This window comes from Aulonocara stuartgranti, assembly GCF_965226115.1.
Source record: "Aulonocara stuartgranti genome assembly, chromosome: 3".
NCBI classification, from domain to species: Eukaryota; Metazoa; Chordata; class Actinopteri; order Cichliformes; family Cichlidae; genus Aulonocara; species Aulonocara stuartgranti.
The window spans coordinates 38217144-38244182 of NC_138941.1; the positions used below are offsets into that span (position 1 = coordinate 38217144).

The 27039-nt window shown below is 41.5% G+C and overlaps 1 long non-coding RNA gene across 1 annotated transcript; it reads right to left on the bottom strand.

Moving 5' to 3' along the window:
• Window positions 1-2704: 2704 nt before the first annotated feature.
• Window positions 2705-10271, bottom strand: LOC309704010. Its single transcript, XR_014276114.1, has 2 exons — window positions 9564-10271; window positions 2705-5190 (listed from the first exon to the last, which is right to left on the bottom strand). It is a non-coding gene; the product is annotated as an uncharacterized lncRNA (long non-coding RNA).
• Window positions 10272-27039: the final 16768 nt, after the last annotated feature.

The following is a 27039-nucleotide window of genomic DNA, read 5'->3' on the forward strand; positions in this document are numbered from 1 at the left end:
CTCTCACCGCAAAAGCATTTTGTCCCTTTCTTCTTGAGCAGTTGCTTCGGAGCAACAAAACTAATAGATGAATGTGCTCGGCCTATCAATCAAACGGGACGAACAGGAAATCAATAAGCACAGGCAAACATTTAAAGGAATGCGACACACACACACACACACACACAAACACACACACATAATCTGACATCCTGGGGAGATGGCTACACATTGACCCAAATATTCTTAGCCGAGGACCCGCAGCTTCCACTTAGAGTCACTCCGTCACCTCCAACCTGTTAATCAGCAGATTCACTTCTTAATATTAATAATAATTCCAAGTTCCCGAGTGGACACTGGGGGTTTGGTGGTGTAAAATGATTTGTCAGACACCAGGGCCCTATTTCAGGAAGCCGGTTTAGAAAACTCAGAGTGAAAAACGATACTCAGGGTTGAGTAACCCCGAACTGTCCAACTCGGAATATTCGGTTTCAGAAAGGCTGATAACAATTAGTTCAATCAACGTGGAGTTGCTTTAACCCCAAGTTAAGCGCGCGCACGAGGATACATAAAGCCCTGATTAGTGGAGCACAGATTAAGCAAGTCACCATGGAGACGGAGGGAAAGAAGGCGCGGTCAATGTATTTTACAGCGCTTGAGGCCGAAATTCTGATGGCAGTATAGGGCTTTGGAGCGTGATGTCACGGGGGTGGGCGATAACATGCAAATTCCGCGGAAAAAAGTAACACAGCCTCAGCTGCAAAAGAAAGGGAGCATGCATGGCAAAACATGGCCGACAGAGTCAATGCATGAGTGTTAATTTAAACATTGATCTAGGGATTTCCACCCATTTAACACGTTATTTTATTATATTTTATTTTATTTTTTATTTCATACATTTTATTTTGTGACGTGATGTGAGCGCAGGTGCAACCCAACAGGCCCCAAACGTGCCTGGCAGCAAGTAAAAATGAAATATAAAAATATAGTCCAAACAGGTAAGGTGTAATTGTATTATGAGCCATAGTGCTTGGTCTGTTTGTCCCATGTAAATCAATTGCAGTTAGAGGCTACATTAATTTCCCCTCTGTAAGCACTTATTGAAATTATCTGAGCACATTACAAGTACATATTTGCTTACTCTGTATGCTCAAATGTGACCCGTTATAGCCAACAGAAAAAAAGCGGAGGCCTGAAAAACAGGTGGGGGTCCTCCACCACCACCACTCACAGAGCATGAGCAGTCTTCACAGTGCAGAGAACACAAATTAGCATCCATTACTATAATTAAATAATTTGTTAGTTTGAAATGCTACAGGGAACTATGTACCTGTACATTAATGCTGTGGAAAGACTTCCTGTTCACATAGTCTCCTTCATTTACTGAAGGAGCAATGATTGGAATGTGAGTGCCATCTATACAGCCAATCACGCCTGGGAACCGTGAGAATAAATGTAAAATTTAAGTAGTAGTTCAAGTATCACCACATCATGAATTAAGTTTTGTTCATCCTGATACCTGCAATTTTGTGGCATCCCTCTTTGATAAATCTTGTGGGTCTATGACCGGGGAACACAAACGAGTACAGGAGACGTTTCAGTGCAACTGTAACATTCCTGACTGCCCGACAGACGGTAGCCTTGGAAACGTGCTCAGCGTCACCAATATTATACAGAAAGCTCCCGTTTGCAAAAAACCGAAGTGCAATACAAATAATATGTAGAGAACTGAGAGAATGTCCGCGATGTGTCACATGAGCAATATCAGGCCTGAGGATGTTATTCAAATGAATTATAGATTGTGCTGAAAAACGGTGACGTTCACACAGGAAATCATCAGGAAATGATAAAATGTCCAAACGCGCTCTAATCACTCTCTCCCGGCGGAGAGCTCTGCGGAGAATTTGGGCTTCAACATCTACTGGCTCTTCAAGGAAGGACACGCCTTGTCTGACACTTCCTACAGTCAGGTTTCCGACAAAGAGGCGGAGAAAGTTAGGGTTAGTTGAAGTAAACCTGCTAGGGGGCAGGTTAGCTTCACGGAGTGTGTTGTCATAGTAACTCGCTCAGAATTAATCTAAACTCGCTTTGTGAAACCGAAAACCCAGAGTTTTCGTTAACTCAGGGTATACTTACTCAGATTTTGCTCTAAACCGGCTTCCTGAAATAGGGCCCAGATCCTGGTCTATGTCCAGTCTGATGTTTTTATTTTGTTTTCCCTTGAAGGTTAAAAATCATAATCTGTATATCAGAGATGTACACAGACACCATGACATCAAGACTGGCTTCTTGACTCTTCTTCTTCTGTTAAAAGTGCAGTGAGTCATTTTTGAGATTATTTACTAGAAAACAAAAGTTGGACTCATAAACATACATGATGAGTTTGCAATTACATCTTCCGACAAACTGATTTGTTCTCATAAACTTGGAATGAATCCATTAAAAGCACAAAGGAGTGGGCACCAGTTTGTGGAAGCCATGAATGCCATGCATGAATACAGTCGCTGCAAAGAACATCACCGTTCCTCCTACATACATAGTATACATAGTATGTGAAGGAAATTGCCTTCCCGGGTTTCCTCCGTGGCGTGAGCGATAAGCAGAGTTCTGTCCTTTCCTTCTAAGATTCCTAATTATTTAAAGTAACACTCAGGTATGCCATTCAGCGTGTTAGTACGAGCTCGGGAGCAGCTTGGGAGAACAAGAAAACAGAGACTGCTTCAGGTTGCCTTCCCAAATCAACTCAAAGGTTTATTTGATACACAGCAGTTTATATAGATGAAAAAAAAGGTTCGTGTGTCAGCTTTCCCAGTTCAAACCGGTACAGACCAAATAAGGAAACGTCTTCCTGCCTTCTGAGCAAAGTATCCCTTGTGTAGTTTATCAGTTCAGCTATAATTTATGATCATCCCAGCAAAATACACTCCTAGACATAGAATACAGAGTTCTTTCATCAGTGAATTCTGAAACAAACCACCTAGCCTTTAACGAGCCTTTTCCAGGAGATAAAGAAAAAAGGGAGGATGGGAGTAAGGAAGTGGTCTCATCTCTGTGGTGTTTTCGACCTTGGGGTACCAGCTCGTGAGTCCTACACATTGATTCTTGGGTCACAGAGAAAGAGAAAAACAACTAGTAGTTGGGCCTTATTGAGTAACAGTTTTCCTGTATAAAACAATATCCTGTAAATGCTTACCGTGGTATCAAAATACCTAACAGTTCCCCTCTTTTATTATTTTTAAAAATAATAACTCAAATAGAAAGGAAAAATCACAAATGTAATAACATAATATAAAAAGCAAATCATAAAATGTAATAGTTCACAACCTAATGTTCAATATACACATCAGGAACATCATTGGTGACATCTGACACATAATCTGGGTCAATTTGTGCCAATTGCAAATACATTGAAGTAGCTGTACTAACAGCTATACGGGTTATCATTGAACGTACACAGGGTACCACACAACAGACAATAATCATCAAAAACATGCTGCAACGGTTACAAAGGCTACAATTAGTTCCTTCCATCTTCCAAACGTGTCCTGTAGCCACTTATGTAGCCACTGACCGTGGCCTGTATTGGCAATTAGTTCTATCTGCAATGCTTCAAGTTTATTCATAGCTTGTGTGAATGAACCGTTAGGAGCGGTATTATTGGGAATGAAAGTACAGCATACATCAACGGTTACTAGACCACAGGTACCGGTCCAATTAACAGGTAAAGCTAATCTAAGGGTATTATTGCACATCCAATAAGCATGTGGGATTGGTCTGGTCAGGCGCGTGACCATGTGTGATTTAACTAACTCCCCCCAGTCAGTATCATTTAAGACACCCTCTGGGGGAACAATGATCGATTCTGCGCTCGAACTTGAACTGTGTGTGTGTTCCTCCAGATATGATACAACTTCAGCCATAGAGACAGCTAGCCATGTCTCATTACAGCGTGCACCTGGGGAGTCAGAGAAGAATGTATAGTTATCCTTTGTATAATCTATGTGTGTGTCTGGGCCAGTTAACTTTAGTCTGCGCAGACATATCATACTAGTATTAAAATGGAGAGGGATCTGTCCTAAGGGCAGTGAGGGCTTTAACCTATTCTTAGGGCGTTTCATTGGGGCGCAGGTCCCTGCGGTGTCATCAGATAACTTCAATAATTCGCCTAATGGAGTCTCAGGGTTAGTTGGTGTGTGTGTGTGTCTAAGTAAGCAGTCGAGAGGGCTCAGAGTCAACTGTAAAGCGTCTTTAAAGAGAGCATTATCTCCGCCGATTTTCTCTAGTCCCTCAGTGAGGGGGAAACCGGATATGGGGTATCCTACTATTACCTGTTCTGGATTAGCCTTTGAACAGACATAACAGTTACTGTTTCCTAAATCACGAGCGGCTGTTCTGGCATTTTCAAACCAGGCGTTAGCCCCTGTTCTAGAGGGCGCATAAAATGGTTTATTAGTGGCGTCTATGTTGCTATTTACTGATTTTAGGGAGCGTGAGGAGTGCATTAAGTAGGTGTCTTGCAAAATGGAGCATGAGGTATAGTCAGCAAAATATGACCTGCAGAAATGTGAACATGGTTGCAGTTTACAATACAAAATAGCAAAGAGAAATCCTAAAGTTAATGCGATAGATATGATAAATAACCTAAATATATAAGACAATATATAAGAAAAACAGTTCTTCAGTTGTCTTCTGGCCTGGTCCCAGGTTCGAGAGACATTGAATAAGCGTCGTATGATGACAATGGGCATTTCATTTTCTCCATTATCAGGATGAAATGAGTCTGGCTTTATCAGGTTAGACATCATGTGGTACTTTTGGCTTTCTGTTCCTGCTGGATGTTTGAGTACCTTGTTGTTGTTCTTTCAGACGTTGTGTGTTAATCAGTGATTGTGTGTGTGCACTGGATCCGGGCGCTGGCTCGCCTGAGATGTCATCTACCCGTGTGTGTTTATTTGCTCTAGTTCCGGGCGCTGGCTCGCCGGAGATGTCGTCTGCTTGATCCGACGCCTGAGATGGTCCGATTGGGCTGGTCTTAACCCTTCTGGCATGAATCCACTGAGGTTGTCCGTCCGTAAGGATGCTGGTTCTTCGTCACTGCCAGTACAGTCTGGGGGCTGGAACACGCGCGGCCTCCCAGAGAGTCCTTGGTTTTAGTGGCTTCTCCAACATGCATCTCCTTGTCTCCACTGGTGGAACTGTGGAGGGGAAAAGCTGAGAGAGACAAACTTTCTGATAGTTATTATTCAGTTTTTCTATCAGGTTGTGAACATCAGTGGACAATGCAATATACATCACCTTCTACTAGCGGTGCCCCTCTGGAAGCTGACCATGGTGTTGGAAATGGTCTTACTTCAAATGGAGATAATTTGGTTACTGCAGATTGAGTCCTTCTAATCTCACACAGGACTTGAGTAAGTAATTTGACACAGGTCATTAAAGTTTTAGCACACTTTTGAATTACTTCTATTGTGAATGAAGATCCTCTATCACTGTTAATCTGGTGAGGTATTCCGAATCTGGGTATTATTTCATTGCTCAACTTTTGACAGACTACTTCTGCAGTTTCTTTTGAGGTTGGATAAGCTTCTACCCATTTACTAAATTGATCCACTATTACCAGTAAGTACTTGATGCTTCCTTGTGCTGGCATATGTGTGAAATCAATTTGTAATGTATGAAATGGAAAATCTGGTTGTGGTAAATGCTGATGTTTCGCTTTTGGGCTACCTACATTAGTTCGCGCACATGTTAGACAGGTTGCTAATATGCTTTTTACTGCATGTGATGTTTTCTCAATTACAAATCTTGATTTTATTGCCCCTATTACCCCTCTTTGTCCGACATGACTCACACAGTGAAAATGTCGGGCAAGGACTGGCATCAGGGAATATGGGAGGGCAATCAAACCCTTAAGATTTTGTATAGGCCATCTCTGTCATCTAAGGTACAGTCATTATTCTATGCAGAGGCTTGCTCTTGTATGAATTTTAAATCAACATTTGTGTCTAAATAGTCTGGGAGTGTAACAAGTGGCAGCTGTAGGGGCACAGATAATACTTCCTGCGGAGGTGGGAGCTGTGATGCAGCTGCAGCCTTGGCTGTCACGTCTGCTAAGGCATTACCTGTTGCTTCGTCTGTGTCAGCTGTACTGTGTCCTTTCGTTTTTTACAACTGCAACGGCCGATGGCAGCTGTATAGCCTGAAAAAGTCTTTTAACAAAATCACAATTTAGCAATTTATTTTCCATCAGCAGATCTAAATCCTCTCTGTCTCCACAATGTGCCAAAGTCATGCACAACGCCAAATGCATAGCGGCTGTCTGCGTAAATTGTCACATGCTTATCCAAATGTAGCTCACAGGCGCGTATTAAAGCCATGAGCTCTGCTTTTTGTGCTGAGTGAAATGGTAATGAGTGAGCCTCTAGTATGATGTCAGGCACTGTTACCACTGAATAGCCACAAAGAAATGAGTTGTCATTCGGCCTTGAACAGGACCCGTCCACATAAACCGTGGCTGAGTCTGAGATAGGTGTTTGCTCTAAATCTGGACGTGGTGCTGTGGATTCCTGTATACGTGTCATGCAGTCATGATCGTCAAGCCTGTCTGAGCCATCCTGTCGGTCAGAAGAACACAGCATAGGATCAATAAATGTCATGGCGAATCAGGTGTGCTGCTCGCTTTTATAGTGAGATTTGCATATGTTGTTTAGTTATGTTTGCTATAATGGTCGTGACCTGGTGATTGGTGTGTAGAATAGTGTCATGTGAGAGTGTGAGCTTCTCGCAGTCCCTTATCATGATAGAGCAAGCTGCTACTGCCCTCAGGCAGGCCGGCATTCCCTGAACAATTCAGGCAGCACCTTTGAGTGGCGGAGGTCAGCACTCCCTGTAATGCATTGAAAGAGGCAGTCATTTCTGTGGACCACAGTATTCGAGGAGGCTTGTCTTTTTTACAACAGTCACGCAGAATGTGGTCATGAAAAGAACAGTCTGGTATCCACTGTCTGCAATAGTTCACCATGCCCAGGAAGGACAACATTTCCTTCTGTGTAGTGGGACGAGGGACGGAGGTCACAGCTTTGACCCTGTCTGCAGTCATGGAACGTTTTCCGTGAGACAGTGTGAATCCCAAATATTGAACAGAAGTCTGACAGTACTGCATTTTCTTTGCTGATGCTTTGTGGCCAGTCTTTTGGAGGTGCTGGAGAAGCATGTGTGTAGCAGTTTGACACAATTCCTCACTCGGAGCACAGAGGAGGAGATCGTCCACATACTGGATCAGAGTACAGCCCTCAGGAGGAGTAAAGCTGTCCAGGGTAGCACGGATCACCATTGAGAAAGCAGCAGGGCTGTCTATCATGCCTTGAGGCAGACGAGTCCAAGTGTACTGCTTATTTCTATGTGTAAATGCAAATAACGGCTGTGTATCTACATGCACAGGCACTGAGAAAAAGGCAGAGCATAAATCCACCACGGTAAAATGTGTATGCAATGCATGTCAATATGCTGTGAACATCTGAAACGAGAGGTGGCAGAGGAATGTTGACTGCATTAATTTGCCTTAAGTCTTGTATGAAACGCCATACGCCAGGTTTGTTAGGCTTTGGCACAGGATTGACAGGAGTGTGGGCTTTATTACTCCTGTAGTCAATAAATCTCCTATCATGACATCTAGGGCTGCGGCTTTTTCCGTGGAAATGGGATGCTGCTTGACATATACTGCTTGTTGTGTTTTAATAGGTGTACGTGATAAAGTGTACAGTCAATAAATCCTATATCATTCTCACTTTTAGACCACAATGTCATATTCTGGTATTCAGCTGGCAACGTAAGTGCAGAAATAGTACAGTGGATAGGGTAGGTTAGATCTATGTGACGACATATTTCGTAACCTATGTCTGAGTTATGTGACAAAATCACTGTTTGACCTTCACTTGTGTGAGCAGTTATCATGTTGTTGAACAGTGTGAGAGAAACAAAAGTGTGGCTCCCAGTCATGGGATTACCTGTTAGTGGCGTCTGTACACGTTTTTTTTGGCACAGTGTGTGACATAGAGTACCGGACAAAAAGGATGTTGAGTTCATTCTCTGCTGAGGGTCCAGCTGACACAGAGGATGTTCCTTCTCCATCATGTCGGTACATAGGGCAGAGAAAACATAAGCTGTTATCAGTGTCAGCAAACATTTCACCCTTTATGTTAAATGAAATACACAAATTCATTTTTGCTTTGGGTGTCTGCGGCTGCTGGAAAACTGAGCTAAATTTGCACCTCTAGCTTGTCCAACAGTGCATAAAGCGTTTTATGAATACTAGGATGGATTCATCAGGCTTCTGTTTACACATAGTTACTGCATTTAAGTCAATTTTGTCTCTGGACATTGTTAGCAGGAATTTCTTTAGATTCTTAAAGAAATCGGCGACTTTGTCATTATTTACCCTCCTTTTGTCCATAGCGGTAACATTTGATGCATCACGTCGCGGCATTCTATCATATATTTTCTACAGGACTTTTTAAGCAGACTACTTTTCTTATCACAAATGATATTCAACATTTCTACTGACCTGTTTTCTGGCGATAATCGTTCGGGATAAGGCTCCGAAAAGAAATTAGAATGCATTGAATTACAGTCCGTAAGTTGTAAACAAAGTCAGTCACATAAGCACTCCCGCATGTTCTGGATACGTGATCATGGACGTCTTCACCGATTCGCGGACGTAGGTTACACGTAACCGGAAATGGGAGTTGTACTGAGCCGTTATTTGAGACTTTATTTTGTATTTTATTAATTTTTGGTTTTACAGGTACTTTAGATTTTTATCGGACCTGTCTGTGGTCTTTGAATAATTCTGACTCATGTTCAGTGATTTCCAGAGGGGTTTACACGCTAGGAGGATTTAGGTTAGTATTTTCGCTGCGGCACAGCTGAGGTCACTTTAAATTTATTGCTAGCAATTTTTTTGTTTGTGTGAGCAACTCTCACTTAGCGAGCAACTTCTCGCTTAACGAGCAACTTCTCGTAAAACAACAGGCAACTTCCTGTGTTCTTTCTGCTTTTAATTTACTGCTTTTAACCCTTGTATGGTAATCGGGTCTGTGAGACCCGTTTTCAGTTTTCTTTCGTTTTTTTTTTTTTTAACAAAATTAAATTTAATTATTTACTAGCTTTCTGTGAGTGAGCAACTTCTCACTTCTTAACGTACGTTTCAAGATAACAGGCAACTCCCTGTGTCACTCTTTGGTGAGCAACTTCTCACTTAACGAGAAGTATTTAAGACAACAGGCAACTTTCTGTGTCACTTTTCTAAGTGAGCAACTTCTCACTTTTTAACGTACGTTTAATTAAACAATTAATTATTATTATTTTTTTAAACAAAATTAAAATATTCAAGACAACAGGCAACTTCCTGTGTCCACCAACACCACACAAGGGTTAATTTACTTTATTCGGGGACTGAGGAAGTCGTCAGTGTATCTCTCTGGATCACTAAGTGAAACTTCGTCAGCATATCCCGTTTCTTTATGGATCAATCACTGAGAGAGGTATAATAGGTCTTTATATAAATATGAAAGACACATATTTACCTTCTGTCAGGGATCCCACTTCTGACACCAAGATTGAAGGAAATTGCCTTCCCGGGTTTCCTCCGTGGCGTGAGCGATAAGCAGAGTTCTGTCCTTTCCTTCTAAGATTCCTAATTATTTAAAGTAACACTCAGGTATGCCATTCAGCGTGTTAGTACGAGCTCGGGAGCAGCTTGGGAGAACAAGAAAACAGAGACTGCTTCAGGTTGCCTTCCCAAATCAACTCAAAGGTTTATTTGATACACAGCAGTTTATATAGATGAAAAAAAAGGTTCGTGTGTCAGCTTTCCCAGTTCAAACCGGTACAGACCAAATAAGGAAACGTCTTCCTGCCTTCTGAGCAAAGTATCCCTTGTGTAGTTTATCAGTTCAGCTATAATTTATGATCATCCCAGCAAAATACACTCCTAGACATAGAATACAGAGTTCTTTCATCAGTGAATTCTGAAACAAACCACCTAGCCTTTAACGAGCCTTTTCCAGGAGATAAAGAAAAAAGGGAGGATGGGAGTAAGGAAGTGGTCTCATCTCTGTGGTGTTTTCGACCTTGGGGTACCAGCTCGTGAGTCCTACACATTGATTCTTGGGTCACAGAGAAAGAGAAAAACAACTAGTAGTTGGGCCTTATTGAGTAACAGTTTTCCTGTATAAAACAATATCCTGTAAATGCTTACCGTGGTATCAAAATACCTAACAGTATGCCTTATGAATAACTTTTAATTTAAAGATCACATATAGCCCTTTCAAATTATATATGCTCATTCAGAATTTTTATTTTCATCTCTTTCTTTATGGCATTCTCCTCGTCTAACACTCCTCTCTCTCATTCTCTTTCCACATTATTCTCCTCTTCCTCACCTCAAACTTCATCTCCTGAGCTCTACCATACAAAAGCTGCTTATTTATTCCTGATGTTCTTGATATCACTTAATTATTGTAGACATGTGACCCTTACGTCTCCAGGGAGCTGATAACGAGCCAACTAAACAACAACAGCTGGCTATAAGCTAACATTATCCCAGCTAATGTTAGGCTTGAGTGTTTTAAAAATTACTTTCCCAGTTTGATTACATTCTCACATTGAACGAGAAGTTATTAGCTAAGTGTTCAAATCCAACAATGTTAGAGCCACTTCAGAGAAAGGTGCACTATTACTGGCTAACAGTGGCAAAACCAGCAGCGCTTAGTGACAGAAAAGCTCACAATAACCTCAACAACTTAGCTAAGTGTTGCTTACATCAGACAGGAATAAGCTTCAGTGACCCACTAACTCGTATTGAACTTTCTCTAAGTTGTAGAGCCTTCGTCTGGACACATATTGACAGCTGAGGTAAACAGCTCACTGGCAGTCTACACTCACTACAGCTGAGGGACAGCTAGACTTGTTTAACCTACATTGACTGCTATAAGCTAATGCTAGCAGGCTTGGTTAGCAAGCAGCATTCACAAGCTCTATGGGTGTAACTACACGGAAACATAACTGCTAATCAGTGCAACGCACCCATTTAGTAAGCCCTATTGCTTGTCGGCTAATTGTGCTAAAAATGCTCGACAAACACCACAAACACGTTGCAGAGGTCGAGTTAGGTGACTCAAATCATTAAAAGTGAAGCAATCCAGCAGGTCTGAAGCATCCATACCTCTAACTTTAGGACTTAACAAAACCCAGACAGGTGAGCTACTTACCAATTTATTCCTGCAGAGTTTATTCATTGTACCAGTTAATTTTAAAGCTGAAATTTGGGATTTTTACCACAATGCAAGTATGGGTGTATAAATGTGTGAGAACTGACTCCTGTCTTAAGTGGCTATTGGAGGAACTCCAGTTTTGGGCACTCCTGCACTGGCTTTATTTTTCAACCCCAGGCGTTGCCAGTTGGTTATAATATGCCTTTTCATAACATTAACCGCTTACTCGGAGCATTTAAATGAGACACTGAGGGATCCTTTTCCTACAAGCATCAATTTGGGAGCGATACCTGGGACGTCACAGCACCAGTGCCAAAGGACACCCAGTGAGTATATGTGAGGCTGCAGCTGCTGTGACAAAATTGCAGCATTTATGGGAATGAGATTCAGAGACTTCCTTCAGTCACTTTTTTCTCCCGCTCTTTGCTTTCCTTGCACGTTTACATCCCCACAGCCTATAAATGCACAACACAGCTCCTATTACAGGCACGAAACATGGCATTTGAGACACACGAACACAAAGGCGGAGAGCAAACAATAATTAACGAGACAAAACTTTTGCTGTTTTGTTGACAACAAAGCGAGCGGAAAAAAGGGCAGAGGGAAACATCTGGAAAGTCTGATGAGGGCCTTTCAAGTGGGACAAGAGATGAAAACTCCTGCCTTCCAGGCATATTAACAAACGCTTTAAAAGGAGACCCACTCCTTATTGAGGAGGGGGGCTCTTTGCTGTGCTGGAGTTTTGTTTTTCTTCATCACCAAACAGTCAAAGAGAATTTGTGAGCAGAGCTTTAGAACAATCTGGGTCTATATTTAGAGAAACGAATGAATCCACAGGCACAGGCAGTAATCAGATAATTAGGAAAGCAAATTAAAATAGACAGATACAGTCTGTTTGCTGGAGGCCATGTTTAAATTCCGACTCCTCTCCCCTCTCTTCCTCCGTTTCTGATTCTTTTCAATCTGTTAACTCCACTCTTGTGTCCCTCTGCACCTCGAGCTACATCAGTGCAATCAATACCGAGGTACGTTTTCACTGCACATCTTCACTTTGACAGATTAATGGATCTGTGTCTGTGGACTGCTTTTTTCTTTTTTTGTATGTGTGCAAGCTAAAATGGTGTAGTATTTTCATTGCATTTCACATCCCTCTGTCCAGCGACTGTGGCCTGTGGCGTTATTTCTTCCCCCGGTTCGTCAAAGTCACGGGGTCAGAGCTCGGAGCGCCTAGCCTCAAGCTGCACATGTAAAGATTTGCTCCCCCTTTCTAGCTCCGAACTCAACGGAGCAGACCCATGGCAGTCTATCGATCTTTATCAAGAGATGTCCACCATCATGATGTTTTCCCACTGAATCTGTTTTCATGAAAACAGACATTATTCATCAAATCTTTGCAACTGCATTGTTCCCCTCACCTCCATTTGCCTGGAGCTAAATGCCACAGGAAGTCTTTCTGCTTTTTCTGCCAGGCTTTGCCTTGTTTTTAGCTCCACATCGACTGAGTGGTCTTTTTATATTCATCACGGCTGATGGTGCTTCCTTTTCAGTCTGGTCCAATCTGCAGATCAATTACTACGTTTTTGTTCTTCGGTACAATACTCCTGCACTTTGCTTTCAGTATCTCTGGAAAATGACTGATTTAGTCTTTAGGGTCTTTAAACTGGCAGACTTTTGTTGGCGATGCCGTATGATCGTCTAAATAAAACCATGTTATCACGGACAAACAAAACTAGCAACGGCATTTCTGTATAAAATGAAATATTAATGATCAAATAAGCAACAACCACGGGGAAGTTATGAAAGAACAATCCCAGTCATTACTTATTAAGGAGTTCTAACGCTTGAGCTCATTAGATTTTTATTCAGCGCTGCTAAACTTTGATTGGTGCGTGAGATTCCCTCTCTTCAAATGAGTCAACAGAAGTCCAAAACCACCAAAATTGTGGCTACTGTAGGATTAATTGTTCAAACGACGGCAGATGACCTTTGAGAGCACCTTCTTTTCCTGGTTTTTATTTTGCTATAATCTGCTTCTTGCTTTATGTTGATTGCAAGACATCCATCAAATATTTTGCTGTTTTCGTTTAAGTGAGGCACTCATGAAAGCCAGCTGAGCTTTCATGAGTGCTCTACAGAGCACTTTACGGGATGCTTCTGTGCAGCTATGCTCCAACACTACAATCATTTAATTACGTTTTTGGTTCACATAAAGTCTTGGATTGTGCTCACACGTTTTGATTTACACTGAAAAGATGAACAGTGTTTCTGAAATTGTTTTCCTTAAGTTTTAGCTACATGTATTTGTCAATCATAGTCATCGTTAGCATTTACTGTACTGTTTCCTGAGTTAGTTGCACAAGAGAGAAGCACAAAACACATGTTTTTGTGTTTTAAACAAGCATTCAAAATGATCAAATGAATGATCAGACGTCTTTTGTTAATCACTCACTGCTAGCTGGAAACTGAACAACATTGTAACAAAATTAGAATTAAAATGAGATTTTACCAACTAAAAGAGGCTTTTTGGAAAAAAAAAAAAGTAATAAACTGAGATGGTTGTTACTAAATACACTCACTGCTAGTGTTGGGGGCGTTATTAAAAAGAACTAATTCATTAGACTATTTGTTACATTTCTTACTTATTACTCTATAAAATGACCTGAAATGCGTTATCACATAATTACCAGTTTATAGTCTCACAGTCCCACACACCAACACATATCCCTATCCTAATGAGAACACACTGTCTTTTCATATTTATATGTGAACACAAAGTAGAAACACAAAACAAAGTTGAGAACTTACTGCAGTGATTGTACTTTAGAAAGATGAACAGGAAGAAATGGAGGCCACAAGCCTGAGTGCTCATCACTACTTTTTACTTTTAAAGATCAGGCTCTGGCTGCTGGGCCGGGGTCAGAAAACACTCAGCTTCATGATCACTCTGGATTCTTGGCTAGCTTAGTATTAGTGTGCTATCTGTGCGGATGTTTGTGTTAGCAGTATAATGCGATTGCTTTTGTCCTGGATGCAGCTTGCACTTTATCATCGCTCTTGTCATTTTTGTGCCATAAAAATAAAAGTAATGTCCACTCTCTGCTCGTGAAAAACCACTCCACTGGTTGTCGCACAAGTATGCAGGATAAAAAAAAATGTAATGTACTTTGTAACATGTTATACTCAACGCTGCTCACTGCTCCTTGCTAGCACCTGGTTGGACCCCTTTTGCCTTCAAAGTTGCTTTAATTCTTCATGGCACAGATTCAACAAGGTTCCTGGAAACATTCCTCAGAGATTTTGGTCCATATTCACATGAAAGCATCACTTTCATGATGTGAATCTCTCAAAAGTGCTTTATTGGACAGAGATGTGGTGACTGTGAGGCGACACGAGTACAGTGAAGTCATTGTCATGTTTAAAGAAAGCAGCCTGGGATGATTTGACTTTTGTGACATGTTGTGTTATCCTGCTGGAAGCAGCTATCAGATGAGACTCATGAGACGAGGAAACCAGTTTTGATTATCCCATGTCAACGGTAGCCTCAGTTAGAGTGGTTATATGAGTTACTGTCACCTTCCTAATATGAGCTCAAAGCATCATACTTCTCTGATCTCTGATAACAATGAAGCATATAAACCATGAGAAAAAAATGCAAATGAGAAAAAAGCTGCAAGAAGAACATGACTAGAATCCGTGACGAGTATCTAGATAATCAGCCAAAACGTACAAAAGGAAGAAGGCGGGTGGGCACTGAGGTGAGCGATTAGCTGAGTACAGGTGGTATGGAAAATTGGAGGGAAGCATGGGGTGGAAGTATAAAAAAAAGATTTCAGAATAAAAGAGGAAGTAACTTAGAGAGAAGCAAGAATCCAAAACCATGACAATTAGACTTGACATTTGTTTATATACTCTGTTTTTGAAGAAATGCGCTGATGCTTTGGATATAACAAAAAGGAGAGAGAGAATTAGATAGAGCCTCTTCACTTTTGCTTCTTCCTTTCTTCACATACTTTTTGCACACAGTGTGTGCATCATAAAAGTGCTCTCTATTTACCGTTCCTATGTTGACATTTGAGAGTTGACCTTTGAAATCAAACGGTCGCGTAAGCAGGGACCAGGGATGGCATTAATGAGGGAATTTGGCGCATAGTGTCGATTTAAAAGTCCATTAACTTTGCAGAGCTCTCTGCATACCAACTCTGCTCTGTGTTTTTCCCCAGTCTACCACAGCTAATTGCCATTCTGGGTGGGGATGGCTATAAAAGTTCCCGTTTAGCCATTCACAGAGGTTCCTAGGTGCACCTTGTGGTGTATGAGACAATATAAGCCTTTCTCCAAATAAATAAGATAACGGAAGAAACTGGTCTATGGGGACAACTGATTCTGCATGCCGAGCTCAATAGTTAGTAACAGATGTTATCAAGAAGTAAATTCCTGATCCCCTCTGTGCAATTTCCATGTTTTTGTCTCTTGGAATTGCAACAAATCATCAGCAGAGAGGGATAAAGGGGTGACAGAGAGAAATATTTCCACCAAAAAAAGAAAAAGAAAAGAGATAACGCATGTTTTCTGCGGTTTACTGTGGGGAAAAGTCTGGACAATTTATACTCAACTTTTTTTGCTTCGAGGATAATGGATAACAGAGGGAGGGATGAATGTCTGGAGAAGTTATGAAGTTAAAGACAAAAACGAGCTAATACATATTATTATTAGAATTCACCTGCCTCCCCATATTATTATTATTGAACTGTATTAGGGTAGCTTTGCATGAATAATATGAGTGACTGATTTTATTTCAAACATGTAAATATAAATAAAATAAATACAAAATATTGTAAACAGAAAAGCAAAGTAAAAAGAATAACTCTATAAACCACACAATTTACATGCTTAAAAGGGCGTAGGATGAAGTTTACACTTATCTAATCCTGCTGTCTTTAATACGATTAATCCATACTGTTAATTCTGATCTGTTACATGCTTTATGTCAGACAAAATGTGCTTTTAATGCAACTAACAAACAAACATAACAGGTTTCCTTCATATTCATATTTTGCAATGGACTGCTCAGTTGCTGCCAGGGAAGCTGAAATGCTATAATATGCTATGAGGTTACATAACTGCATCACACAGGCGTTTTGATAGTCAAGCGTAATGAGGTTGCTGTGCATTTCTATAATCTACTCCAGGTTTGCATCCATTTCTGTGTCAGCTCACAATTTAGCCTTTTTAATTATGATTTTCAGCCAAAACTTGTGTTTAAGTAGCAGTTTACTACACAAACAACATCTAAGGAAGAAGTAAATGAATGAAATAATTATTAAAATATTTCGTAGGAGCTTTGTGGCCTGGGCAGGCTTGGGGTTTCTCCTGTTAATCGTCTCTCTCTCGGGGGGGGGGAGAGGAGCTTCCTTGCGGGTCCACCTGCAGATGGAGTTGTCATTTCCTGGGCTTTCTCTCCTGCACCTGCTGCTCATGGTTTAATCAGCTCATGGTATTTATGGACCGGCTGCTGTTGCTGCTCTCTGCCAGATTGTTGTCACCGTCGTGGTAGTAAATAGGCCTCTTTTGTTACCTCCTTGTTCTTCGCCTGGTAATTCTCTGCTCCCGTTTGCCTGTGTCAAACCACAAAGTTTGCAACCCTGCATAACTTCGAGGAGTTTAACAAGCAAAGGCAGATCAAATCAGCTGTCAAAAAAAAAAATCAATGACTTACCTGAAACTTATCTGCCTTCCCACTCTCAACTAAATCTCTTGTTTCCTTGGTGGAATTCCACCTGCCTGGGCACTCAAATCATCTATTTAAGAAAACAACAAGTGAGGCCTTAATCTAATCACAAGCTTTGCAAGATCTTACCAGTCTCACCTTGGCTGTTGTTAACATCTCCTGCAGCAAAGGCTCCCTCCCGAGCCACTCACCGGTTCTCTGATCATTCCTACTTCCTTTTCAATAAAAACCTCTTCAAAGCATCTGACTCTGTCATAGTCTGCACTGCTCAGTCTTGATTTCTTTAAACCCTAACTCTCTCAGCCCGCCTAGGCAGTGTTGGTCAAGTTACTTGAAAAAAGTAATCAGTAACTAATTACTGATTACTTCCCCCAAAAAGTAATCCCGTTACTTTAAAAAGTAATTAATTACTTAGTTACTTTTTAAAAACACGATTTACAACCTGAATAGGTGATAAAGCGATAGATCTTTCAGCCTAATTCTACTTTTTCTACATAATCCATCATACAAAATGTAATCAAATGGAAAAGTCTCTTTTTTTTTAACTTGTTTTATCAGTTTTAATCTTTTAACTTTATACATCAAGCAAAAATGTAATTATATGCAACATTCTCTGACTTGAAGAAATTTGTTTAATATTTAAACCTATTTTCTGCACATTCCAGCACATAAAATTTTTTTTTGTGTTTACACTCACTCTTTCAAATAGATGCCAGTAAAACACAGCAGAAAATAAATAAAGTCAAAGACTCAGCGGTCCTTTTGCTCTATTTTCACCTGTAAAGCAGGACTGCGGTAGGCGGAGGTTTACCCTGTTGCAGGTGTGCAGCGGTCAGTGGAAGAATCCGCGAGTTTCTCTGTGAATTTCCCATTATGTCGTTGCGCACTCGGTGCTTGCTTGGAAGTTTAGGGTTTTTTTGCTGTAAAAAGAAGTTTTCTTCCCACGCACAACGGACGCTAATGTTTTTGTCACTTTTTATGGAATCAAACTCAAAGTAAGGTCAGTACTTCCACGCTTTAAACGCTGCACGCTCATACTCTCTCCCGCACTCGATATATGATGCACTGTTGATCTGCACACAGCTGTTGTCACGAACGTGGCACTCGCTTACGTCGCTGTCATGAGACATTCTCGCAAAAAAAAAATCACGGTTTTAGTAACGCAGTAACGCAGCGTTCCTACGGGAAAGTAACGGTAATCTAATTGCCATATTTGCAATAGTAATCCCTTACTTTACTCGTTACTTGAAAAACGAGTAACACAGTAACACGTTAACGTGTTACTGCCCATCTCTGCTCCTAGGTGCCACCTAGAAGGGTTTGGGCTCGTGGTTTCTACTCTCCAGCCTGCACACATGCTTGTCACCTGCTGGACTCACGGCTCCAATGTTCAGTCTTTTTCAGGTCTAACTTGGACTCATCGCGTGCGGCTGAGGGGGTTACAAACCCGCATTCACTTATCACTTATCCCTTGAGTCCACTCTGTGAAGAAGCCCAAGCTGCTACTCACCTCCCACTTGCCTGCTCACCCTCCAGCCTACAGGATTCCCTCCCGATGTCTAACCGGTTCTTATCCTCCCGCATTTCATTTCTCCAGTGTCCCAAGTAAGCAACTGCAAATAATTCATCACATCCATTTACCACATTTCCAACTGTGGAAATGGTTGTAACACCCCTCTCCTCTTTCACTGGGTTGCTGACTCGGGACACCAGACCCTCCCTTGTGTTTCCCTCCATTAAAAATTTGTGAGGAAAATAAACTGTTAACAGTTTGCTGTTATCTCCCAGGTCCTGCTTAAGTCTAATTTAGACTTCTGCTGGGAGTCTTTGCAGCGCCTACAATGTAACCTAAGCAAGTGGCTAACATCGTTGCCATTTATGCTTGTTGCATTACATGCTTTAATTACTTTGTGATCATATAAAAAATGCTTGAATTTTTCTCCCTCCTGGTTTCTTTGTTGTGGTTTCTTTGTTCCCGTTAGTTTTCCTACCTTTTCTTACATTCCCTCACTTTCATTGCAATACCTTCAGCACCTCCAGTATACCAGGAGTTAGCTGACATTGGTGAATCCTTACATTCATACTATATTATTCCTTATACTGAGGTGGTGATTGTTATTTTCTCACTGATAAATTCAAAAACCGTGTTGGAAAAATGGTCAGAAATGTACCACAGGAATATATTGCATCCATCTAGAGACGTAGATGTCTTGCGACGTCGTAACTTGCGGTGTAGACTTTCCCCTGAAGCATAAATCAGGCGTAAGAGTCGGCTCTTATAAATACTTTCCAAAGTCATGTCAGAGTCCGCTCTTTGAATCCAGATTGTGCTGAAATTTGACAGCAAGCAACAAATTATCTACCAAAAATAAATTAATGGGTTAAAAATAAAAGGTAAAGAGTTCGACAGACTCTTGTATTTGCAGTTGTTTGTTATAGTTACATGTCATATAGTTATATGTAACATAATTGTAATAAAGAAATGATTCCCCCCAATATCTACTTGTGTTGGAATAAAAACCCCTGAGCCTAAAAAAGGCAGTAGGATAGGTGCTTTTATTTAACCTTTCCACGGTGCACAGAGACTTGGATGTACATTATGTACGTATGGAATGCATGTCAGGACCGTCCTTGGTCCTAAAAAAGTCCATACCATCATTTCCTCAAGTGTCTGTTGTTTACACGTGTGCCTGTGTGTTTATGCTCCTCTAAGTCTCTTCCCAATCCTCCTGTCTTTGTGTTTGCCCCGAGGGCTCCCCTTCATTTCCCCTTCACTGAGGGGAAGCCATGTGTAAAGATGCAGCTCACCCCCATTCCCACAACAAGACACACAACACAGAGAGCAAACAGCGCCTTCGACTGCCGTGCACTCAGCTCTATTACATGTCAAAACGAGCCGCAGTCATGAAAGCCTACAAACACTTTTCAATAAAAATGTGACACATATTGTTTCCAGGAATTCACCGTTTGCAGACGGGAGCCTTGTAACTCTTGATTTTGTTTTCTCTGGCGCAGAGCGTCCTTGGGGAAGCAACGGTAGCATTTTACTGTGAAAGCGCCTCATAAAAACCTGTGTACTTTAAAGGAAAGTCTTCATTTCTGAGAATGAAGCCATTTTCCTGGGAGTCAATGTTGTAACCGACAGCAGTAGATTGCTCACAACATGCAACTTCTTGCTTCATATTCTCTCAAAGTTTTGGGTATGTTCCCTATCAGCAGCAGATGTTTGTGAATCCACATGGTGTCTGAATGGCGATGCGGCTCGCCCGGCTTTTTTGACACCAAAAAAAAAAATTTCAAAAATGGAACCAAACAAATTGAATCAACCACTTACCAACACTGCAGTACCCCATTTGCGGTTTGCAACTGATAGGATTCGCAAAGGGATAATGCGACCTGCAGGGGACCTTTGTGGCGGGAAGGATGTGGGGAATAAAGAAAATAACCGACAAAAGGCGGACCGAGCTGATCAACACATGAAGGCTGAGGATGTTGCATAGTGTGCAGCGCCTGCACCTGTGAGCCAAGTGTGTATCAGCAAAATGGCTGTATTTGGGATCTTTCTATTCCCCTCAAATGAAGTTTGGTTTCACCACGTTGAAAACCTCTTCCTCCATGTTTCTGAGTGTAAAAACCTCAGAGCGACAAGAGTACGAAGCAATTAGGCTATTTCTCGGCTGTTTTTGATAGAGGTGTTTCTTCCTTCCGAGCCCATCTGCTACCATGAGCACAAGCTTCTTTTAGATGAATGAGGCTTTTGAACCAAAGTATGTGGTGAATAAACATCCCTGACAAAGCTCTTCCTATTGAAAGATACAGCAGGCCCTCTTAGAACTGTTAGAGTGGCTTTACTAAGTGCCTTTTATATGGGTGCACCTGATGCTGTGTGTCCATTCACTGTTGAGGACATGCAGGCTTTCACAGAAAGGTGAGTGCAGCTGCCCAACTGTATGGAGAGATTATACCTGCACAGCTAATTAACCCTCCAAGGTCCAAGTCATCAAAGATGCTAACCCTGCTCGTATATATATATTTTTTAAATCAATTAATACATTTTTTAAAAAGAAAAAAAATGCATATACTTTTTGATGTGTGTGAGATTGAAAGATTTGATTATTGTTTTCCTTATTACCAGGACTTGGGAGAAGAATTCATAAAATGAAAAATTACACATTCTAATTCCTTAAATTTAGACAACCTGGACCTATATTATCACACTAGCCAGTAATCTACAATTTAGGGTTTCCACATAGTGTTCATTTCACATAGCTCGAATGCTGATGTTGAAAAATAGCTAGCCATCATAGTCAAGATTACCAAAAACTAGCTAACAAAAGTTAGAAATGTATCTTCCAACAATCTTAAATAGGAATCTTTTAGTAATTTAGTGATTTGATTCAATTAAATGTTATTTATATGGTGCTAAATCACAACAACTGTCACCACGTTTCTTATTCTAAGGCAAAGACCCCACAGTGATAGAGAAAATCCAAAACTTGGCGACAATAGGAAGGAAAAACTCCCTTTTAACAGGAAGAAACCTCCAGCAAAACAGGCTCAGGGAGGGGCGGCCACCTGCTGTGGTTGGTTGGGGGTGAGGGGAGGAAGACAGGACAAAGACACACTGTAGAAGAGAGCCCGGGATGAATAATAACTAATAATTAAATGCAGAGAGGTGTATAGAGAAATAATGAGTGATAAGAGGTGAGTGAGTGAAACAGTGCATCATGGGAAGTTCCCACCAGCTTAGACTTGTTGCAGAGTAACTAAGGGAGGATTCAGTGTCACCTGGTCCAGCCCTAACTGTATGCTTTATTAAAGGAAAGGTTTAAGTCTAATCTGAGGAGTAGTGAGGCTGTCTGTCCTGAATTTAAACTGGAAGCTGGTTTCACAGAAGAGGGGCCTAAAACCTGAAGGCTCTCCCTCCCATTCTACTTTTAAATTTTCTAGGAACAACAAGTAAGCCCAGGGTGTGAGAGCAAAGTGCTCTAATGGGGTGATATGGTACCATAAGGTCATTAAGATAAGATGGGGCCTGATTATTCAATAACCTTGTATGTGAGGAGCAGGATTTTGAATTCAATTCTGGATTTGAGGGAGCCAATGAAGGGAAGCCAATACAGGAAAAATATGCTCTCTCTTTCTGTCAGTACTCTGTCAACAGCATTTTGGATCAACTGAAGGATTTTCAGAGATTTTTAGAACAGCCCAATAATAACTTATTACAGCTTGTAAGTAATAAATGCATGAACTAGTTTCTTAAGCATAAGGCAGTAATTTAACTTGGAGCCATTACTTTAACGTTGTTTTAGCAAAAGTAATTATTGTTGAAGGATCTTGTGTGGCAGCACAGCAACAGTGAGTTTACTGAGAAACAAACAAACCAAAAGAAGAATTTAAAGAAAAAAAGAAAACACGCTGACGATACTTGGGTTATGATTTTTAGCAGGAAACAGCAGGAACTTTAAAAAATCAGGGCAAGACACGGCGGTGGAGAGACATCCAGTAGAGAAGATCTGAAGAAGATCATCACAGTCAGATTAGAGACGGTACAAAGTTTACACTTAGCTGCTTCTTGCTGAATCTTCCTGTAAGGTTAAATATTGCACTGAAAATGGGCATAAAGCTCTAAAAGAAGCCCAAACCAAACACTTGGAATGATCAGGTATCTGAAAGTAATAAATGGCTACAGCTTTTAGTCTCTGACACTTCAGCGCCTTCAGCATTATACATGCATATACTACCTTCGATGCAGCTCTGAACCAGAAGAGACTTCTGAATGCATGTGATGTGACGCAGGCTCTCTGACCACAGCAGGTTCGAGACAACTGAACTGCTCTCGTAAATCCCCCCCGCCCCTCACCCCTCTGCTCAACAGCATATTCAGTTATCAAATATTGAAGATGCTCATTTAGTCCATTTATGCAGTTGACTTACTGCACCGGGCTGTGTACGTTCATTGGCTTCCAGTACACTCTTTAATTTGGACACCACGCTGTCTGGAGTATTGGATTCAAAGAGTGAAGAAAGGAGCGGAAGATTGATGTTGGGGGCTCAGACAGAAGTGGTAAGAGGTTCAGGAATAAATTGCAGCTACACGGAGAGGGGGGTAAAAAAAGTGAGGGAGGGGAGAGAGACGGAGAGAAAGAGGCTGAGTAATAGGGGAAACCTGCCGATAACTGATAGAAACACGGCGAGGCCTTTGCAGTCATCGAAAGCCAATTTCAACCCCGCACGCCCATTAATCCCATTGCTGCGATAACTGAACTGCAGCCCCCTCCTCCTTTTCTTTCCACTAGTCGTGTTTCCCCACTTCTTACCTTCTGTTTCTCTATTGACAGATGGGACGCGACGCACAGTGAGCCAGGAGGGCCCTGATAACAGGGCTTTCATATCAAGTTGCTCCGTTATTGAGATGCAGAGAGGTATCGAGATCGCTGGCTTTCTTGTCAGAGTTTGTCACTGTCTCAGATTCACGGCACAATGCCGAGAGGGTGGGATAAGGGGAAAAAGGCAAAGGGAAAGAGGGAGGGGAACAGTGGATGGGTACTTAGGCGAAAACAGAGCGAGTCAAGTTGTGCTGAGACAACATTTTGGGGGCTCAAGAGATGATCCAAGAGTGGTAGGAGGTAAAAAAAAGAAGATATATATGTATCTTAAGTGAGACTCAGGTGAAAAGATGAACAGTGTTTTATGTGCCTCTTCACAGAGCTGGGTAGGCAGCAAGATGGAGAAAGGGATAAATATCATATTCAGTCATAAAGTGAAAAATCTGTGTCTTGAATTATTTATTCATGGATTTCATGGAGAAGCAGTAAGAGACACATACAGGGAGCGCGAGGAGTGAGGGCACGAGGAGGCTCTCTTGACAGAAAACACAGGAAATGGACTCCATTTGTCATCTGTTGCGATGGCGATGATGTTACTAGCCGTGAATGCGCCTGACCTTTGTTTTACATGTCCCCTAAGCTGGCGACAGAACATTTATCACCGCAAACCGAGAGTTCTCGGTTAAAAATGGAGAGTTTCGCGCTCGTCTCTATGGAGATGCTTATGTTTGCAAGCGTTTAGAGGGAGCGAGACACGCTGAATGGCGGTTGCCATGAAAATAAATGTCTAAAATGTTCACCAAAAAAAAAAAAAAAATCTTTTGTAACTTTTTCCTGCCGCCTCCCGCCTCTAATGCTTTGATGATCTGGGAGCATCATGAGAAAAGCGTGGATCATTCAGAAATGCATTGTGGATGTAATGGCGGCTTTGTTCTCCGAGAAGGCACATTTAAAGCGGATTAGTTGTGTGCAGACAGGATCCCCCCTCCTACAACCCTTTGATGCCTAATGATGGGCGGGCGTTTGGATTGATCTGGCACTGTGTGGGCCAGATGAAAGGGGAGTTTTAGACAGGGATCTGCTGCTTTCCTCTAGAGGTCTCTCCTCTCTGATCCACCCATTCATCCAAGTCTCTGCTGTGGATCTACCTTTCACTCTTGATGTATAAATGGTGCGCTGGTATTTATCTGCTCCCAGGCTCCTCTATTCGCGCTTTACCCCATCCATCATCCGTCAGCGTGGTGATTTATTCAAAAGAAGCCACCTCTCTTGAACCCCTGATTTCCTTTATGCTCACTTTTCATTCGCTAATTTCGTCGGCGGCCTCCTGTTTATTGCCACTTTCCCCTTCCAAAACCCTTAATTTTTGATCTCCTCTTCATCCCCTCCCTTCTCTTCCGCTGCTCCTCATTTGTTCCCCCAGCCTCATTTAAATAAAATATCACAGGAATTTCCCTATTCAATTAACCGCTCAGGTCATGTTCAAGCTCTTGCTCCCTGTGCTTACCCGAGCTCCTCTCGCTCTTCACCATTTTCTTGATCATCCTCTCTCTGCAGGGAATTCTGTGCTTCTAATCCATCAATTAATGATATCAGTGCATCATTTCTCTGCCCCATTAGGGGCTGTGTCATCGTACGACTAAGTACATAACCCCTCCAATCGCCTGAGCTCTAATATCAAATCCAATCTGCTCCTCCTGCTCGCTGTCTTCAGCTTCACACAGCCTTGCAAACTGCATGAGGATGTCTCCCAAGCTGCCTACCTTGTAGGCATTCTTTTTGAGAAAAGAAACCTTTTTTGTGGACATATTGTTCATTTTAAGTGGAAAGAAGGTCACAAGATCCTTTCAGATTAATGAATTTACATCCTAGCTGTCCTTTAAGCCTTGAACTTGAATAAATATATCAATAAAATAAAAAAAAAACACTTGATTGGGATCTAAATTAACAAAATACCCAACTTTAGTTAGTTGTTCGTAAGCAAGTTTTTGTAGAAATTAATTAAAAAAGCCATAAAATGCATCCGCAGAATAACAGAGAACTTTTTTTTCTTTCTTTCACAATAGATGCTGAAAGCTTTGTAAAAGTTTTGAGGTTTATCACTCTCTGATGCTAAGTGCTGCCTATTTGTTGAACACATGAACGAGTGCAATTACCAGTGCAGATGTCTGTTCTACATCCCTGATGACTACAGGATCACATGGTTCAAAATAATGAGGTCTTGTTTACCAGAGATTACAGGCAAAAGGCTTTGATTCCTGCAAAAGTTGCCCTCTCTGAGTTTACATGCCAAAGGTGAAACGCTGTATACGGATTTGCAAAAACACCGCAGACACGAGCATGCATCGCTCTGGCTTAAGACGGAGAGACGTGGGATTCATCTGATCGAACAACAAAAAAGTACTTGTTATGGTTGTAAAAGATTCCCGCGTTGCTGAGTTTAGAATGGAATTTATCGGATTTTGGCTACTAGTGCGTCGCTGCGCGCCCACTCGGATCACACAAACAAATCACCCACTCAGCTGTCTCCCATCAAAAAAATCTTAAACACATAAACTCACCCAGGGGGATGAGGCAGAAAGTGTTCCATTTACTCCGGAGAAGAGGCCATCAATATTTCACGGCCCTTAGGTGAACGTGCCAGCCTGGCAGACTGTGAGCTAATTGAAAGGGAAAGGGGTACACTGATTGTATGAGGCCACTCCTTTGAAGTGGGCCTCCTCCATTTTAAATGTTTAAGTAGAGCCTGTCTGAGTCCTTCCGGCTCCAAAGTCGATGCCGCCTCTCGATGAGAGCAGAAACACCTAGCTAGCTACTCGCAGAGGGCTCTGCTTTGTAGCATCTGAAGACTCACACGGCTCAATTCATGGCTTTTTTAAATCAGAAAGACAAACAAGACTGTGGTAATGAAATAAATAATTCATAACTTGTATCGTTGGAGCGTACATCTATAGGGACAGATAAAGTTAATGACACGTAGGCAGAGGAAGATTTTAAGATGGGGGGAGGGCTTCCTTTCTGGTGGCTGGGTGTAGCATTACAGCACCTCTGGGTAAAATCCACAAAATTAGAATAAGCTCATATAACGAAAGAATAGCAATCAAACAAAAAGAAAGTAACATGAAGGAAAAGTGGTATGGAAGTCAAAGGGGTGGGGTGGGTGGGGGGTTCCCTCGTGAACAGCAAAAATACACAGCATGCAGGGAAACCAGCAGGGATCATTTTGCTTAGACGTATTTAATAAAAAGCTGTAAATTCCTGTTTGAATGAATTAACGCCATCAAAAGTATGTGAAGAAAATGTCTCTGTGCTGACATATTAACCAGAGTTGAATTAAGGCCAGACTGTATTTTCTTGTGATACCACTTTGTACCACAATGCTTTTTCCTTCTACAAAACTCCAAGATTTATGCTTGGTTGGAGTCTTTGGCGGGGGGACAAAACAGTGGCTGGAGACCATGGCAGAAACTGCAACCTTGTGCAATAAACAGACAGGTGATCTTACTGTGCTTGAAATGGTTGTTTAGAAGATGAGGACCAGATCTGTGACCACTCGCAGTTAATTACCTTCAAAGCGAATTTGGTGTGTTAAGATGGTGATTAAGAGAGAAATATGATGGACGTGGTGTTTTTTAAATTGCTGAAAATATGTCGCCATCTACATACAGAGAAATTCACTACTTAAAGTCCAGCGAGAATCTCATAAAAGTGTAACAGAAATTCCTCAATG